Source organism: Galleria mellonella, unplaced genomic scaffold (genome assembly GCF_026898425.1).
Source record: "Galleria mellonella isolate WM207_F2 unplaced genomic scaffold, CSIRO_AGI_GalMel_v1 utg74, whole genome shotgun sequence".
NCBI classification, from domain to species: domain Eukaryota; kingdom Metazoa; phylum Arthropoda; class Insecta; order Lepidoptera; family Pyralidae; genus Galleria; species Galleria mellonella.
In genome coordinates, this window is record NW_026442147.1 from 1,736,354 (window position 1) to 1,756,936 (window position 20,583).

At 32.8% G+C, this 20,583-nt stretch overlaps 1 protein-coding gene across 1 annotated transcript in view; it reads left to right on the forward strand.

Moving 5' to 3' along the window:
* Positions 1-249: 249 nt before the first annotated feature.
* LOC113516007 (monocarboxylate transporter 4-like) overlaps positions 250-20,583 on the forward strand; it is a 77,548-nt gene continuing 57,214 nt past the window's right edge. The window contains exon 1 of the mRNA XM_026900337.3: positions 250-485. The gene's annotated coding sequence lies outside the window, so the exon portion shown is untranslated. The remainder of the gene's footprint in view (positions 486-20,583) is intronic.

The window sequence follows — 20,583 nt, forward strand, 5'->3', positions numbered from 1 at the left end:
TATCTGTTATGGAACATATATACTAAATTCACAATGATCAGTTAAGTTTTAACAATAAAATATAATAAATAAACTCATTTTCACATTCATAATATTAGTAAGGATGTTGAATTTGATAAATATATGTTTGGTCTATTTTTCAGTGTCATCAAAAATAAACCAAATAGGTAGGAATTCGAGATTGGCATCCCTGGCGTTGGGCTGGATGGCTGTGCGTGGCCGGGGCGGCGCGGCGGTGCGCCGGCCACGAGCCCGGGCCGCGCAGTAGCGCGCCAGTCGCCGCGCCGCGTGCCGCCTTCGCACCTTCACAACATGACACGCAACATCCACGCACAACTTTTCCGTACTTTTCCACGCGCGGACTCGTGATTTTCCCTCTCTGTTTGTGTTCGCGCGCCGGCTACATTGTACTCGGTTACAGTACCGTGATTGTGTGATGTGATTGGGCGTTTGTGTTTGTTGCTGTTGCGTTAGAATTTATTTAAGTAAGTATTTACTACTGATAATAGATTTAGAGATAAGGATTATTTTATATTTAAAAGCAGTATATTTAATAAATTATCACATAAATATATGGACACAAAGTTTGATGACATCATGTGAGGCACATTAAACCTGTGTATATTTAATATTAAGTGGGCTAGATATCGTATAAATAGAAAAAAAAAATATTTTGATGTTTACCTCACAATGTTAATTAAAATCGGTCGCTAATACAGATCTCATAACGTTCTATTAACGCAAGAGAACGAGCTTACAAAAGATAATGAACCACTCTGTCAACACTTAACAAAAGCGACGCAGGCAAGCATCACTTAGTTGTTGAATAAATTTGAAGAAAGCTCGCGACCACTACTATTTGTACTTCTTGATTTGAACTTAATCGGAAATATTTCACGTTGTCGTATACCGAGTGATTTTTTCGAGTGATATTCGAGTTACGTGCAGGTGGTAGTCGCTCTGGACGGGCATCGTCGCTTCCAGTAAACGGCAATATCCCGCCCTCGCGACGGAATTTTCAGTGTTATCACATAAATTCTTAACACATTACTGTGCTAATATAAATGCTAATTATTAAAAATACAACGTAAGCTTAAAATTCTTATAATTTGTGATATATTTATTGTATTTGTTTTTAATATCAATTATAATCAGATTATTTTTGTAAGTAATTATTCAAATAGTTAAGATGCTTTAGCTCTAGTATTGAATCTAGATATTGTACTGCATATGTTCTTTTACCATTTTTTATATAATGTAGGATAAAAGACCTACCTTGGAAAGCCAATTCGAATTAAGTAGAATTTATATACCTGCCATGTGATTCCGGCATAGAACAGACAATACCTTCTTTTTTCGAGGGTGTCGTAAATGGCGACTAAGGGAACTTAATAGTCGTGTAATGGGCAGTAGCATTCCCCTTTAAACATCATCACAGCCTAACTGCGGTTGCCAACCGCCTGTCAAGCGTGGTTACTTCTGTGCCAAAAACCTCCAATAGGGAAAAGCCTAGGTTCAGTAATAGACGGTTAACGGTTAATATGGTTATATGGTATACTGATACAGGCAAAGATACTCGTGAATGTATTATGCGGTAATGTTTGTATTATGCGGGGATCTAACCCACGACCAACGGAAGGGGAGGCAATCTCACCGACCATATCAGTTATTCAGCGGCTACTGGCCCAAAAAAAATTATTAATACAATGTTTTATATAGTAATGATTATTAATTAATTCTTTGGATTAAAAAATAAATGAAATTTTATATTTCAAGTTTGACGAATAATCAAGAAAAATAGAAGTAATAAAAGTAATAGAGAAATTATATATAAAATCTCATTTTACTAGAATTACTACTAATTTCGTACTATAAACAACTGAATAGTTAGTGTAGATACTAGAAGAAGACACGTATGTGTGAGCGTTGAATTTTTCAATTTGACTTTACTACGGCAATTTTCTTGTTATACGACGTCTTTGAACGGCAGTTGTTTAATAACTTCTTTGCCCGCAACTTTGTTTGCGTTTGACTTTCAGAGAACTCTTCATTTCTTATAATATATACTAACTATATTTACTATATTGACTGGTATTCCAAATTACAAATGATTTTGGCAAGTTATATTATATTCCACAAAAAAAAAATCGATAGACGTGAAAAAATTTGTCCCTATTCATTAACATAGGATGGTTATTAATATAAATGCAGTTAAATATAAAAACAATCAGTACATAGTTAGTGAAAGTATCATGTAACGTATACATAAAAACACTTAAAAACAGAAAAAAAACAGTAAAACACAAAATTTAAAATAATACCCGCTCCATTGTGAAGACTAACCGCAAGCACTTGTGTCTGAAATCGAGAGTACTCTTTTTAGAGTCTCCAATTGAGAACGACTAAAGTTTGTCCAATTTAACCCGTCTAAGATTGAAACTTGCGCGTTCACCGCAAAAAAAAATCATTTACTGTAGTTCTGCAATTCGAAAAATATCCATTGTTATCTCCAAATGTATTGGGATCCTCGGTGTCGGCATCTCTAGCACTGTAGAGTTCCGAGATCATCTAGAAGATAGGGTCAAGCTGGCATCCAAAAAGCTCGAGGTTACCAATAGAGCGAAACAGTACTTTACTCCGAGACAAAGATTATTGTTGTAAAAGTCGTAGGTCCGGCTCCTCATGGAGTACTGTTCTCATCTATGGGCCAGAGCACCTGGATGAAGCTGATGCTTGGTCCTCTTGACTCAGTTCAAAGATGGAGTATGAGAATTGTTGACTATTCCAAGCTTATAGGCGATATCAAGTCCTTAAGTCTAAGGCGAGACTTTGCCTCCCTTTGTGTGTTCTATTGCTTGTATAATAAATTGTGTTCTGAGAAATTGTTTGAAATGATGCCTATAACCACTTTTTATCATCGTACCGCTCGTCATCGACAGGGAATTCATTCTCACACGTTTGAACCTAAATGGTCACATACAGTGTGGTTAAAAAGAAATTTTCTCCTATTAACGCTTAGGTTGTGTAATAAGCTTCTTGCCGAGGTTTTCCCTAAAAATTACAGTATAGGGTTCTTAAAAAAGAGAATATTAAGGTTTCTTCAGCGTTGTCAACGCGCAAGTGACAACTCTAATATTGCAGGCGTCCATAAGTTACAATTACCGTTTACTATCAGATGAACTGTGTGCTTGTTTCTCTCATCTTTGCAAAAGTTAAAAATGACCCAAAGCTACCGATGCAGACTGTAGAGAAAGTTCGTAGAGCTCTTACTGTACCTAATCTAATTACAATAAACAGATCTAATTTCGACATTGAGAAGCTGATAAGTATTCTGTATGGTTACTGTTCACTAAAATAAACATTTTAGGTATTGCAATTGACTGGAACATGTTTAGGCCAAGATTGTACGAAGGGTCTGAAAAATAATGGTTGACGTATTGATAAACATAGGGTCGTGCTTGGTTATTGACCCCAGATCAAAATACCTGAAGGTCTGCAGCAGTTTAGAGGTATCAGTAATGAGCCACTCTCAAGGGTTAATTCTAGATAGTATTTAATAATCGTTAATGTTTAAATATTTAATATTTTTTATAAATCGTAATACACCTGTGTGGTCTCGGCATAGATTAGGCCACACCTTCCTTTCGCCTGGGTGTTGTAAGGGAGGGCGAAGGATGGGCAGCAGCGTCCCTCTTAAAACATCTCCAAAGCCTAACTGCGGTTTCTAATCCGTCTGCCAAACGTGGTAACTACTGAGAAAACCCCCTAAAGTGAGGCTTATGTTCAGTAATAGACTGTTAAAAGCCGAGACGATGACGGTGATGATAAATCGTAATGTTAAAATAGAAAGTAAAAAAAATTAATACCTATGCATAATTGGAGACTTAGAAATAACACTGAAAATAGAGTGCATTTGATCAAATTATACTCATTTCTAACCATCCCCAATGAAACTAACTTATCGAAATATTCTTACAGAAGTACTTACCTACGGCAATAATGAACTAACTCAAATTGACGTTGTGACTTACGATAATTGTTTCTTTTAATTTTAATTCAGGACGCATCGACAATTTAGGTTATTTTTAGATCTATATAAAATTAACTACGTGCGCTGTCTAGATAAATAGTGTCTCCACATTTAATTCTACAGCTATAGTGTAAAGAATTTTCTACAACAGAGCTGCAATATTGGTATATCAGCAATTAATTTATTAAATTTAACGGCTGAACCAATCGTCATGTTATTTGGTATGCACGTACTATTCGAAACGGAGAAGGGCATAGGTAAAGAATATATCTTCGTCACGAGGACGAAGTCGCGAGCAAGAACTACTTTACTACAATAATAGGAATGTGTGATTGAGACTTGTATTTATAAGTAGACTATGTCCGTAGATACTTTGAATATTCAAATAGAATCTGTCCTGTACTTTCTACATGATGATAGTGAAGAAACAAATATTAAAGCAAAACACTTATTTAAAAATTATTATATAAAAAATCTGACATATTTGTATTGTAGAATACTTAAGGGAGTTCAATCTACACTGAGCTTAAGGTCACGATATTGAATTTCAAATTTTCTAATATAATTAAAACCCCCAAATGCAGACAGGCACTGAATATTTTTTGTAGATTGTCGTTTATTGGTGAGTAAATGGTGTTTTTTATTTCACTGAATAGCTAGAGGGTTGTAAAAACTGTTGGCATTAATACTTTTATTAAAAAGGAAGAAACCAAGGTTATTCCAGCAATTGTTGTTCTACCAGTTATATGGTACATGCAATCTGACAGTTTACGTGGTAACAAATGGCCATCATTGTGAATTTGTATAAAATGTTGAGAGCCACATAAATCTAGGGATTGTTGCGGTTTGCCTCTTGTTATAAGATAATATATATCTTGACTTAGTTTATATTTGAATACACATTGTTGGGGAAGCTGGGTTAAATTACAAAGGTAAAATATATGATTATAAGTCAAGAAAATCCATTTAGTTCATAATTTATTTCACTCATATAATATGTTTTGTTAAGTAATCCTATTAATGGGGTGTTGACAGATTTCTTTTTAAAATATATACAGATATGTATATATTACAGACATATGATTATATTCTAATAAATTAGCTATTTTATATGCTGATTCATGCGAGCGATACTGTGGCTTATAACTAGTTTATTAATAAATGGTTAAATGATTCATCATTTCAGCCATTACCTATCCACTGCTGGACATAAGCCTTCCCCATAGACTGCCATAAAGAATTGTCCTGAGCCACCTGCATCCATTGACTGCAATGCATTTCAGGTCGTCACTCCATCTAGTGGGGGGTTGTCCTTCACTACGTTTGCCCGTACGCGGTCGCCACTCAAGAACCTTTTTCCCCATTGGTTGTCGGTTCTTCGAGCTATGTGACCAAAATGTGTGGTAAAACGATTGCCGCAGTGAAATTGTATACTACATATTTGCATCAGCAACGATGAAAAATTCGCTAAATAAGGATAGACAGTTTTATCTATGTGTTAATTCAGGTCTCATATGTATTCCAAATTCCATTTAAATTCATTTATCTGTAATAAATACGCGAACATATTCACTAACTTTTCATTTGATAATATTAGGAACAGTAAAAATTTGTGATAAAATAATGCCATAATGTTGTTACAAAATTGAAAAGGAGAAATTTAGATACTTTCATTTCATCATTTAAACCCCTAATCATAAAAAGTAAATTGAAATTTACTGATTCGTCCAGATAAAATCTGCAGAAGAAATAAGTAGGCCCGCCCACCCTCCTTTCGAGTAAATGATATTTTGGCGTTTCACTGGAACATTTTAAACCAATCAATCGGTAGAGATTAAATCTCGCGGTGGGCCTTTCGATTATCATATAAATTAGAATCTACAACTAAGTTAATATTGAATTTTAACAAGAAATTGAAGACCTTAGAAATGTATATTTTATATAATTATTAATACCTGTAATTAGAGATTTATATTAACTTCATTATTAAAAATTATTTTATTGAATTGCTACAATTAGATACTTGTTTACTGTCAAAATAACACAACAAATTATGAAATGCTTCAATAAAGTCATAACGCATCGCCATATTTTGTTTCATAATACGTTTTGAGAGTTCTCAAAATAAAACATTTTTTTGTAAATAACAGTATTTTTTTAACCTCATTTCTTGTATGAGCACCCGCCTTAAACAAACTCTTTTAAATTTTGGCTGTTTGCATCTTTGGGCCGGAGTATTACCGACGTTATGTGTAAATTACGAGTCTCTATCTCATTTCATTTAAAACCTAGAGCCATATGATAAACATATAAAATTTACTATAAAACTCTAAAGAACCCTAAAAAAATAAATTATAAACAAATTAATTCATATTTACGTAAATCTACGTTGTTTACAAATAAAGCTGCCCCTAATAAGGACCGCCATCTAATATTCTGCGTTCCAGCAACGTAATCTTGTCAACAATTATTTATGAGATGAGCTTTAAGCTTCAAAGTAAAAAAAATTAGGTAAGGGACCGTTAATTAACCCTATTCGTTGGGGTGGAAAAAATTGATGGTATGTAGATCAGTGACCACAAAAAATGGCCGCACGGATTATTATGCAACCAACCTAGGGCAGACAATATTGGTATTAAAATATAGAAATTTTGGTATTAAAATCGTAATTTCATAAATGTGAATTAGATATTTTATTTAATCAATATTACGGACCTTTTTCTTTTCAATATTTTTTAACATACACTCACACAAAGATTTGGATAAGTCTACTTCTATGTAATAATGTACGTACCTATTACTGGTGTAATAAATCGGAAACTTGAAGTAATAAGTTTTTGACCCGAAAATTTCTCTCATATACATCAGAATGAATGGTTTACTACCCTAACCAGGAAATACCACGGGTATTATGAATTCGATATTAGACGACACTATAATAATAAATATGACATACGTTAAACCTAATTAATCTGAAATGTTCGAAAAACGGCCTTGTTTATTATTCCAACCGTTAACTTTCCACTGCTGGACATAAGCCTTCCCCATAAAGGGAGTTTTAGTAGTAGTTGCCACGCTTGGCAGGCGGGTTGGCAATCGCAATTAAGCTTTTAGAGATGTTTTGAGAGGGACGTTGATGCCCATCCCTCGCTCTCCTTAGTCGCCTCTTACGACACCCACGGTAAAGGAAGGGTTGGCCCATTCTATGCCGGAACACACACGTCGAATTTCGTTAGTTGTAAAATTTTACAACGAAGGATGTTATTTTAATATTGTGTAAATTTTATGTACCTGATCTTTCATATGATTACAATTGTCGTCACATTAAATTGAATAGGTAATATTATAACAAAAAACTTTTAGATAAATAATTAATTTTAAAGTAATTTATGCACTTATGAGTACTATGAATTACGTTGAATCTGTAATGAGTATTTGCTTATTTTGCTTTAGTAAATATGATTTCTAATTAATTATGACATGAAATCGTATATTCTAGGATGGAAAAACATTTGTTCCCACTTATTAGCACTAATTTACGGCAGCTTCTGAAGATGATCATGCCTATGTCTGGCTTGTAGCCAGCCGCCTGTTATTCTAACCAACAAGTTGTGGATTGTCGTGTAAGTAATAAATAAAGCGCATATACTAATAGTTATTTCTTGAGAAGGAGTTAATAATTTCCAATTACCATACAAACAAATTGACTTCGTTTAGTATAAATTAAAATAAAAAAGTAAGTCAACAATTCCAATGGAAATTAATTTACATTTAATAATATTTTATTATATAAATTACAAATAACTGTTATATAACATATTATATAAAACACAGTTGAAATAAATCTACTATGAGAATAAGACGTATTTCGTAACTGTTCTATTTATATTTTCCAAAACTGTCACTATTTCTAAGTGCTATCAGGAGATGTTTTCCTTATTTTCTCACAATAACATTGGTCAAGAGCAACGTGAGAGTAAATTGATTTTATTGATGGCTAAGCTTCGCCAAATACCGCACAGATCCGACATCACGTCCCGTGGGAAACTGCTGTATGCCTTCACATCCGTAAGAACATATCAAATTTCCACTGTCTCATAATAACTTCTGATTTCAACTATATAATATGTTTTAGTTATATCTGCACATTTTAACTATTAAAAGGTCCAGTGTTCACTTGTAAGGAAAATAAATTTTTAAAATATGTAAATAGTTTTTTTAGATATAAGTAAACTTAGAATGTGCTTTTTAAAAAAATATTATTGCTTAAGTCAACAATTTCCACGAAGAAGGACCTATGCTACTTTTACCCTGGTCAATAAATATTTATATCCTTGTCACGCAGAGGAAGTCCCGGGCACAGCTAACATTGAATATTTAATATATTTATTTATATAGATACTATAGAACTGGACTTGGTGCTATTATGCACGTTTAGGTAAGTAATATGCCTTATTTTTCACTGTATCCAACTCTTGACATATGACGTCACGCACAGTAGTAATATATAACACCCAAAAAATACATAGGTTTTCTTTTTTCAGACATTGATTCATTTTGTGACCAATTATAGTACAACGACCTTTGTGGCACAATGGTGACATACTGCTTTGTGTGAATAAGGTCCTGGATTCAATACTAGATTATAACTATTTTATTATATTATTTAAATTATTCCATTGTTGTATAGTTTCTGATAAAACAGGGTATTCTGATATTTTATGTAGTTCTGTAGTACTTATTTATTTATTTAACTCTTTATTGCACCAGAAACATAAAAATACACAATGACAACTGAACAATTCAATACAGTAACATAACAAAATATAGATTAAAATATATACATACATAAATGTACAAAAAGCGGTCTTAGCGCTAGGGCAATCTCTTTCAGAAAAACTTTGCTTAAAGGTAAAGAGATAGGGTAGGTAAAAAATATTATTACAATATTTTTAATATTTTTTTGCACAGAACTATCAAATATATATATATATATATATATATATATATATATATATATATATATATATATATATATAGCACACATATAGCACAAAAAAATATGACGAATCCAGTAAAAGAATGTAAAAGAGTAACTACAGAGAAAGAAAATGTGATTTGGCACACATGGCATAGGTGCACAGTCTGAACGGAAAAGGATTTGGTATAGTACACGGGGGTATGTGAAGGGGTTCAGACAAAGACTATTTAAGGTACGTGAAGCATGACTCTGCACTTCACCGAGAAATATAAATCGCTCTTTGAGATAGTAAGGTGTGAGAGGATTGAATAGAACAGAACAAAGAAGTGATTATAATATGCCAACTATGGCATCGTCGTATTGGGAGCCACTTGGACTGAGTGGGAAAGTTAGAGATCTAGTCATATTTATGAAGTCCAAATACATATAAATCTAATACACAGGTTTTGGAGACGCTCATGTTTCTTAAGTTGGTCTTCGGTGAGATCAATGTAGCAGGTATCAGCATAGTCAAGGAGTGGAAGGACAAGGGAATGAGCAAGCGCAACTCTAGAGGCCTTAGGTAAAAAATTATGTAATCATCTGACTGAGCCCAGGATTGCAAAAACCCTCATACTAAACTCTAATATTTAGGTGTTCTGTTAAGGTATATTCCAATAGCTTTAACAAAGTCCTTATACTTCACAGAAATCCCATCAAACACTATTTGAGGTAGACATTCCTAGCAATTTCTCGAAATGTAATTTAGACTATCTGTAATAATCTCTTGTCTTACTATGATTATTAAAATTGAAATTATTGAAATTGATTATACTATTTTACAGAATGCTTTAAGATTAACAGTCACCGTAGGATGGAATTCTAATTTATACAGTACAATAATTTTGTTTCTACAAAACCATAGCGAATATTATGTACGAGAGCTACAAAATAACTCTTATTTATTTTATTCCAAATCCGAAATGAATTACACAAATTTAAACAATTTTGTTATTTAAACATACTATCATCATCATCATCATATCAGCCTGTAAATGAACTGCTGAACATAAGCTCCCCCTATGAGGGCTTTTGCCAGTAGTTGCCATGCCTGGCAGGCGGATTGGCAACCACAATCAGGCTTTAAAGATGGTCTAAAAGGGACGCTGCTATCCATCCCTCTCCTTCCATTAGTCGGTGGTTACGACACCTACGAGAATGGAAGGGGTGGCCTATTCTATGCCGGGACCAAACGGCCTACCACGACACGACCAAACATACTATATGTAATGTTATGTATTTTAACCCACAATTTGTATAAGTACGGACAGTTATACCTAAATATTATTAAATGAAAGCCGGTTAACTACTACTTTATTCCACAGGGATACTAATAAAGTTGTGTCAGTAAAGTCCTATAGATAACTAGGGTTTTTTTTAGTGGATGATAATGTAATGGTAACCCCACCCGCGCTATTGGTGTACACCGGCGGGGTACCAGTGAAGGATGATAGGTGAAGATGAAGCAGGTTAGTTAGCCCATCGTGATGAATTCAACAAGAATTGTTCACGATGGTTTCCAGGGAAACCACGTGGAGGTCGACCTAATAGGGTATATTGCTAGCAATGGGACTGTCAAACTCCATTGCTAACAATCCCTTTCCTCCCAGATGACTAGGGTTAGGTGAGCTTATTAGAAAAACAAAGAGAATTCCATAAGAATTATGTACAGATTTCCCCATAGATCCTTATCATGTCTTAAATTACGTTTCGGATCCATTGCAACACGTTTGCGCTTTATAATTCCCGCTTGGGGGAATACTAATTAGACTTTAAATCTGTTGTGAAATGGGGCCCATCACACTGCTACTGGTTTTTCTTTTTGTTTAAAATAAAATGTTCAAATTTGAAAAGCTAGCTTTATTTTATGTTAAATTTATTTCTTTATTAACCCACTGGCAATAAAATTTTAAAATTATATAGAAATAGAAAAAACTTTTCCCAGTCTCTTGGAAATCTAGCAGAAAACTGAATATTAATAAACCAAATTTTATATAAAAATCACATAAATATCATATTATATCATAAGAATTTAATACAAGATATTTGCATTCAATAAAAAAAAAAATCGTAATCAAAAACTATGTTGGTTTTTATTTTTCTTTCAAATCTAAATCATTTTAAATGAAAACAAATATATATTTTATATAATATTTGACTTACAAAAATACCACCATGTCGAAATAACGACAACCTCTAGAGCCCATAAAAATGTTAATCCAATGAAGGTTTTGATGTAGATATCTAAAAAAGGGAATGCCCTATAAGAAATTTATTATACTTTAGTAGCACAGTCATGCTATTTAGAGTAGATATTGAAGCTTATTTTCTCTCGGTTACTTTAAACCTTAAATAGTTATCATCAGTATCAAAGTCTTTAATCAACTTTATAATTTAACTAATGGTATTTCACGCAATTTTAAATTGCAAATCATTCATGATCTAGTTAAAAAACCCGACTATAAAATACGTATTCGTATGCCCGACAGTTTATGGGTACCATAATATTTATATTATTATTGTCATTTGGCTTATAGCATGTCGGTGATTTATAAAAATCCATCAATTCGTTAAGGCCTTACATATTACGTATACATATTTATGTAGATACATATCATATCATACCGACCTATATACCATTAATTCTCATGGTCCCCTTATGATCCTGCTATTACCATACCAGGCTACACATACGGTATGGTGAAAGGTTTCGTATCCAGTTTTTATTTCTGTTCTTTTTATTTATTTATTTATTCATTAGTACAAATATGTGTACATGGCGGACTTAATGCTAAAAGCATTCCCTCCCAGTCAATCTTTCCTGGGATCACACTGTAAGTAGTACATATAAGTGACTATTTTAGAAATAAATGCTATTTAAATTTAAAAATATTTTGTACGGACCTATATGTATAAAAAATAAGCGAAAAACCTATTAATAATATAGTGTGAGAGATGTGAAGAATTTTTTATGATAATAAAAATTAACGACTGTATCTTTTTATCAATTATGATTATTTAAGGAAATATTTATTATATTGTTTAAAATAATCATAATGATAATGAATTAAAAATATGATTAATAGCTTATCCGGAAACCGCTGTTTTACCCACTACCGCCACGTAATCGTATCTGTAACGGATTATGAGCAATAATGCAAACAACAGATATTTACAAAATTTCATTAGAATCTGTTGAACGCTTTCGAAATTGGCATTAAGGAATACCGTGACACGGGATTTTTATATTTAAGATAAATATGAATAATTAGGTATAATGAATATATTTGTGTTTCTTAGTCTTTCATTTTAAAAAATAATAATGTTATTCTATTGTAGTCATTAGTAAACAGCTGTTGGTCAGAGAAAATTCAGATTAAATCTTTAATATCAGTTTCATGTAAATGCAGCTATTAAACTTTGAAATTTGTTTCACCTCGCACCTGTTAACTCTACAGGTAGTGGATTTTTAATATCTACCCAAAAAAATTGCTTTATGAATAAATCGATCATCAAGTAATAATGTATATCACTAAATAAGAAAAATACATTTAGTGCCTCAGTTATACAAGTGGGTCTGTAATCAGTGGTAATTTACTGCACGCGCGGAATCTGATATTTGGATTCCGGTGGAAATTTTGGTTTCCACTTCATAAAACATTTCTATAGATATCAAAATTATCAATATTCTAGCTTTTACTTTATGGCTTGTTACATCACAGTTAATAAACTAGCCAGTGGTACAAGTATACGCATACGTATTTTTGTAAAGATAAATAAATTATATTCCATAAATTAATTGCTTCAATTATAGCAAAAGTTATTTTGATTTAAAAACTAAACTGCAAAACCAAATTCGATAAAATTTCGATAGAACTAATCTAGAAGTATATTCTTTTAGGTAAAAAATCCAAATCGGTTTACAACTGACGTAAGGTCACAAAATAAAAAAAATAAAATACATACGACCGATTTAAATTGAACATCCTTCTTCGGTCGATTCAAAAAACCGTTTCTACGAAATTGTAATACGATTTATTTCCATAGGTTTCTGTTAGAAATAAGCATATTCCCAACATTGACAATAATTTATATCTACGCTGTTGAAAGATGCAAGGGTTACGATGGGCAGTGGAGAGCCACAGAGCTTTATGGCTTCGCTCCCTTTATAATGAATATGAAATACAAATCACACAATAGATGGTCATATTTTACCGCTATTTCTTTCCAAAAAAAAAACTATGGAATAGGCATTCGAATGGAAAAAACGCTTGTAAAACATTACGTAGTAGATCTTATCTTATTTTCGCATAGGTGGTCAGCTTGGCCGTTACGTAGTAAATACATGTAGGTATGTTTTCGTAGATACCATAAGGAATATAGCTGAAAGTAAATACGAGTGCTAATAGGTTGTGATTGCACGTATCTACTTAAGCCGTAAAATAGGTACTCAAACATAAAAGTAAATCTGCAATAAGTCTCAAACACGTCCTTCTTTTATTATCCCTCGTTGTATTTCCACTCGTCGGGTTTCTTACGTCCTTGGCGAATGAAATAAGAACGAAGAAAGAATTGAACATAAAGTATGGGACTTACTATAAAATTCTCGACTTATCACAGTCGTCTGCATAGCGAAATCCGAACTGACCTAAAACCTTTTCCCGGCTCCTTATATGTATCTAAAATACAGCGAAGAATCATAAGAATGGACATAAAATTATTCAACAAGAATTTTTTATTTATCCATTTTTTTTAGATTTATTCTATATGAAACCTTAACAAACGTTGTTTGCTTGGGTACCTCTGTCCCACTCGTGTTCCTACTGTGAAGCAGTTGTGTTTGCATGGCTGTGTTTTAATCTGAAGGCCATATCCCACATATAGCAGTATTACAGTGTACAGAGGTATAACACCTTAATCCTCAGGAATGACAACGCATGGTGGGTATGGGCACAGTACTGTTCATATCTGTAGGCGACGGTTTTCACTTTCCATCAGGTGGGCAGTCAGCTTGTTTGCCATTCTAAGTTACATAAAAAAACCTTAGATAAATTTTATGAAAATATATAACATAAAGGTGACTGTTGAATCGGAAAACGCGATTACGGTCCGGTGTTCCCGATATTAAATCTCAACCTAAAACTCTAAATTTTTCCATTTTGTGTTGACATAATTTTAAAATTTGTTCTATAAAAGAGAAACTGTAATTCAATCGGTACAGATTAAATTGGGACTATTACGGAAGTAAACCCTATAGAATTTCAAAAAGAACTATCGAATTTGCAAATAAGTGTAGTAATATAAATATTTATACAATATTTCAGACTTTTTTTGTACACATATTTTTTACATAATTGAATCTTTGAGGGAGGAAAAATAATTTTCATTCAATTATTTGTACTACATCATGCATATGTATGTCCAAATAATAGACAAAATAAATATAAATAATGATTAGGATAGTTTCTTCAGAAGTAGTGTAGAGACCTTTGTTGTCTGTTACACATTTTCGAACAAAAAAGAACTAAAGACTGCCCGTCCTAAAATATTCACCGTAAGACATAAGAAGTTGATACTGAATTTAGATTAAACAGCGTGGGTGTGCCTGAGAAGTTGAAGTTTCTATATACATAACACTACAGACCTTTATTCACTTGCACATGGCTCTGACCAGCCATTTTGTCTATTTGAAAACATTGTGATCTATATTATACTTCACAATTTTTCCAACGATTACATTATAATTTTTAATAATATAATTTGTAATATTATATATATATATATGTGTAATATATGTAATATTATATATATATATATATATATATAACAGAAAAATCGCTTTTTCTCCATATGTACACGTAATCAGATATATAAAATGTAATAAGCGGAATATCATTGTATGATATTATTATATGATAATAAAATACAATGAATTTTAAAAAGTAAGAGATATATATATATATATATATATATATATATATATATATATATATATATATATATATATATATATATATAATAAAAAATACTCGTATCATTCAAAATTACTACATTTCAAACAGTATACTCCACGTGTAATGAAGATAATGTTAAATTAGCCCGGAGCCGTTAGTCTATTGCCTTAGTCAAGTGTGAATTGACCACCGTCTGCTCTGTCATTTCTCGAGATTTAACGTACCTTTAGCATTAGTCTCGAGTGTATGCATAGAGATGCTAACTCCTTGGAGTCGTTAGAACTCCCGTAACCAACTAGGGGTTGTGCTATGAACACTTTTTCCTCTTGTGAAATTTCCCAAGCGGCTTGACTTGAGCTATGGAAACTTTGCAAATGTGTAAATGTTTAATTCATTTCCGAGTAAACTCTAAAGGTAAACAAAGATCAACCTTTTGTCTACTTATTTATAATTTCGAATTTACACATTGCCATCCATTTGGATGGATGCTTATTTTGACACGGAATACTCAAGTTGTTTTCAAAGAACCAAGATTCTGAGACCCCATTAACGACAGGATAGCTACAATAATATATTATTTCCTCTTTAGATCGAATAATGAATTTTAATAACCCCGATTTTCTTAAATATTTAATATTTATTTATTTCTAAAAACTTTTATACGATCCCTTCTAATAATTTTTATATGATCACTCACATTATTGCCAAGTCAGCCACCTTTTGGTCATTACTGGCAACTTTTGCTATTTAAATGACTATGTAAATTGCTACTCTATATTTAAATAGCACCTTTTTGTAATTGTTTGATATTTTTATTTACATTGCCTTGGCAACACTGGTCAAACGTTAGTCTCCCGCGCATATCCGTAATCGTTCAATTAATTATTACGTGTGTGGTCGACGTAAATAAATAGATTGCGATTATCGTTTCAATTAGTCAAAGAGATAAATCTTATCGCGTATGTGGAACATAAGATTAATGTTAGGGTAAAGTATATGAGAAGTTGATTGTTGAAATATAAAAGTAAATGAGGCATATATAATATATTTACATACAGAGTTTTGTCTTTCAAGAAGTGAGGTAATGGTGTATGGAATTTATTCTTATGGTAATGCTCAAGATAAGGAACATATTTACATTAATTATGGTATAGGAGTGCACCTCTGTTTCAATAAATATAAGATTTTATGTTGTGTAAATATTATTATATAATATATACTCGTATCTGACTGGCTTCTCTGAATGACATACTGAACAAGGTTTGTGTTTTAAGCCAGCAACTAAGTTTGCCAACGAGCATTCCCAACAACAGCACTGTAGATGGAAAGGAAACAAAATTCTTTACAAACACAATAAAGACCTTTTGCGAACTTTCACTTCCAACTGGAGACAACTCCGCGTAACTTTCGCATCTGTATGCGAGTCGAATATAGCCAATAGAACAAAAACTATTTTATGATCAGGTTATAAAGGTTAGGTGCACCTTTAATACCTAAGTCTAATAATAACTTATCTATGAAGATAAAAATAACATTTATACATAATGAGTTAAATACTAAAATTACAGAAAGAACATATTTCATTAAAATAAATATGTGTTTTAAATATTACCTTTCGCACTTGCCATATGCAAAATTATGTCATAGAGCTTTTATTTTATTTTTTTCTTTGCGAAGTTCATAAAGCAATAAAATTTATATAGCTTGAGCGATCAGAAAAAATATGTCATATGTTACGATATTCCATGTAAAAGGATAAATAGATTATTATTTTAGTTGCTAACGTAAAAATGGTAATTGTGCAACTTTTATTAAATTAAAATGGTATTTTTTTATATAAACATAGGGTTGTAGTTAGTTTATTTCTAATATATATAGATAAATCTGTTAAGAACTAAGCTGCTATTATACCAAGAATTGGCTCAATAACCTTTATGAGATAAGATGAAAAGAAAGAGGACCTTTTATATTCCCAAGTTAGAACTTTTTATTTTCAACTAATTTTGCAGTAAGTACAGTTCACAAAATAATTTTCATTCACATTTCCACGAAGACGAAAATAGAGACGTCATTTTAAATTTCGAAGTTCTAAATGTTTGTTTTTAACTAATTTTGCAGAAAGTACAGTTCACAAAATAATTCTCATTCACATTTCCACGATCGACGGAACTGCAGAGTATGAAATGGCTTGTTACATTATGTGCTATTCACAGCGACGTATAGAAGCCATTTCGAACACAATGTTCTCAGTAGATGCGGAAATCCACTCACAATATGACTAGAAGCCAGAACAAGCGGCAAAACGAAACGCATTGTGACTGAAATTACAGTACCCGTTTTGATAAAATATACTACATTTTTATAATTTACTTACTAGATGTTGCGAACATATTGTTGAAGCTTTAGCTATTTGTAAATATTTTATTTATTTATGTACTACAGGTAAAAAAAAATCTAATTTCAGTAAAACATTATTACTTAAGTTTAGGCCGTGTTTTTTTTTTTTTTTTACAACACAGGGGGCAAACGAGCATGCGGCTCACCTGATGATAAGTGACTACCGCCGCCCATGGTCACCTACAACACCTACGGCATTGCAGGTGTGCTGCCGGCCTTTTAAAAAGGAATATGCTCTTTTCTTGAAGGTTATGTTGTCGTATCGGTTCGGAAATACTGCTGCTGGAAGTTGATTCCAAAGAGTGGTTGTGCGAGGAAGAAAGTGCCTTGAAAAACGCACGGTGGAGGACCGCCACTCGTCCAGATGGTTGGGATGAAATTTTAGTTTATGGCGGGTTGTACGATGGTGAAAATTTGCAGCAGGTATCAATCCGAACAATTCTTCAGAGCACTCCCCATGATAAATTCGGTAGAAGATGCACAGAGATGCAACATCTCTACGCAGTTTCAGTGGGTCGAGCCGGACAGTAAGACGCCGATCGTCAACAATTCGAGCTGCCCGACTTTGAATGCGGTCTAACGGAAGGAGTTGGTACTGTGGCGCTCCTGCCCACAGGTGAGAACAGTATTCCATGTGTGGCCTCACTCGTGTCGGTCCCGGTATAGAATAGGCCATCCCTTCCTTTCTCATGGGTGTTAAAAGACGATGTGTAAAAGACGACTTAGGGAGGGCGAAGCATGGGCAGTAGCATCCATCTTAAAACATCTTCGAATCCTAATTGCGATTGCCAATCCGCCTGCTAAGCGTGGCAACTATGGCAAAACCTCCCGAGGGGGTGGCTTAGGTCCAGTAGTGGGCAATTAAGAGCTGGTATGATGTTGATTATTAATTAAGCACATTTTCATTTACAAGTATTTCCATTGCAATATGTGTGCACCAATAGTATGCAAAAAATATTCCAATTTTCAAATTGATAACATAAGTATTTAGCGAGATATAGCGCTGAGATGGATGAACAGATAGACTATGTCGCACCATAAGGTTTCCTTTATACTTTTTTTGGTACGGAACCCTATTATATAATTTACTATACATTTACTCAAGACTCAAAACATTTATAATTTACTACAAAGGCAGGTCGGTCGCCGTCAAACAAAACACAACTTGTTATAGATAAAAATAATACAAAACTATAAGTATTTTGCTATAAGGATGAATTGTTTCCTTATCCTTAAAGCGGTCACAGAAATCTTTTTTCTTTCAATGCCCTTTCTTGAGAATGGAATGATGAGGGTCTTAAACATTGAAAACGGTTTGTTGGTCAGAAGTGTGCAGGTTGAGATAAATTAATCTACGGTACGAGCACACAACAAGGAAACATGGTACCCTCAAAAGGAAACTAAAAAAACCGTTTTCTTCACAAGATCAGTTTAAATCGAAAGTGAGAAATCGGAATCTATTAAACATTTTAATCTGTGACTCAATGGTGAATACTTGATTGAATTTAAGGGACGGCTTATTCAGAATTGAAAGGTCTCTTAAATCGTGAGACATGATAAGTCTAATGGGTAAATTCTGTCTACCTATTAATAGAATCGAGAAAGGGTACTGCAAATACATAGATTTATTAATTATAACATAAAAATTAGTTTTATTCCATGACTAGCTTTTACGCGTGACTTCGTCAGGTTGACTGGAATATGTTAAGTTAGTCGTTAAGGCATCAAACAAACGTACAAACTTACTTTTACATTTTTTGTATTAGTCAAGAAATTGGTGATAAATTCTCATTACTATGTATATAATATAAATAAATTTGTTTCTCTTATTGTAAATTAGGAAAATTCATACTATCTGTAAGCGTAACATATTTCTTGTAAACAGAACATATTGTTCGACCAAGATAAAAGGTAACCTATGTCTTTTGACAAATAACGACTGGTCGTGCCATTACAAACGCCAAGAAATAATAAAGAAGCTCGCTTTCATATATAAAATATTACGAGTAGTAAGTATATTATTATTTTTATTATACCAGCCGTTAACTGGCCACTGCTGAATAAAGACCTCGCCCATAAGGGGAGTTTTGTCATTAGTTGCCATGCTTGGCAGGCGGATTGGTAACCGCAGTTAGGCTTTAGTGATGTTTTAAAGGAACGCTGCCCATCCCTTGAATATTAAGTTTAAATAGTAGTCTCCTCTTACGACACCGATGGGAAAAAAGGGACTAGATCGTTCTATGCCGGAACCACACGGCTAAGTATAAAAATTAAAATAATTCGTGAAACTTTAGACTTATTGAGCTTCGTAAGCGTTCTTTGTGTTTCCTTCGTCTAGTTTTTTGTTTAGAGATCTAAAGATAATTACAAGCATTTACCTTCAGGTATACTGTTATTTTAATGAATACTTTAATTTGTTTTCTACATATGTATATCGATTTAATGCCTATCAAGAATTGTATTTATCTTTCATTTACCTTCATGGCTTTAGAGCTATTAAGAATGATCGTCATGGTATACTAAGCTGAAACACTATAATAATAGTCATATAGTTGTAAATCTTTCTACAAATAGCACAATCAAATTATGGAAATAAATCCTGAAACTTTCATATGAGTACAAACAAAGTAATAATATTTGATAGTCAAGTTGATAATCGATTTGTCAATTCAATACTATCCAGTGGGGTTCGACTTGATATATCTATAATCACTCTGCATATTTCTAGAGTTGATAATATTTGCCAAAAATCATTATTTAGGTGCCCAGATACCCATATATTATCTTGTTGCCATCTTTGTAGTAAAAGAAGACAGCAGGGTCCAGAAAAGCCTCATATTATTATCTGCGTATAAAAAGGTAGTTACATCTTGGAATATTTATCTTGGCGAACCTTTGACATTGAGCTGGGTTCACGTAATCGAATAGAATAATAACGGCGTGAACCTCAATCACAAATTTTACCTACACAGCTATTAAAATGGTCGAATGTCAAAAACCATACTTTTTCAACCAACATAAAGTAAAAAACAGTAGAGGTTCCAACACGTCTGAATTTTTTTTTATTGTTACTGTGTTACGCGATCACGTTACCATTTTTGAATCGATTTTTACAATTCTTTTTGCAATCTAGAGTTTTTACCCATGTCGGTTCCATTTTAATTATTTTGATAATTGAAACT